General features: G+C 31.8%; 1 protein-coding gene across 1 annotated transcript in view; it reads left to right on the top strand.

Annotated features, from left to right (window-relative positions):
- LOC119588820 (basic proline-rich protein-like) overlaps positions 1-217 on the top strand; it is an 80069-nt gene that overhangs the window by 77566 nt on the left and 2286 nt on the right. The gene's annotated exons all lie outside the window — the stretch shown is intronic.

Genomic DNA, 217 nt, shown 5'->3' with positions numbered 1-217 from the left:
GAGAAAGAAAGAAAAAACGGAAATAAAAGAGTAAAATTACTTTATGTTTATTAGATTTAAAAAAAAAAAGGCTGAATAAATATTATTGGGGTTAATCTGTCTTATCCAGAATCCCAACATTTCTCTACCACTTCCCCCCCCCCCCCTTTTCTTTTACTGAAACATAAAAAGTTCTCTTGCGTAAAACGAAATTGAAAAAAGTACCACTGCAGTATCA

This window comes from Penaeus monodon, chromosome 24, assembly GCF_015228065.2.
Source record: "Penaeus monodon isolate SGIC_2016 chromosome 24, NSTDA_Pmon_1, whole genome shotgun sequence".
Taxonomy (NCBI): Eukaryota; Metazoa; Arthropoda; class Malacostraca; order Decapoda; family Penaeidae; genus Penaeus; species Penaeus monodon.
Note: the sequence above shows the minus strand (reverse complement) of the source record. Positions and strands in the feature narration are given on the sequence as shown.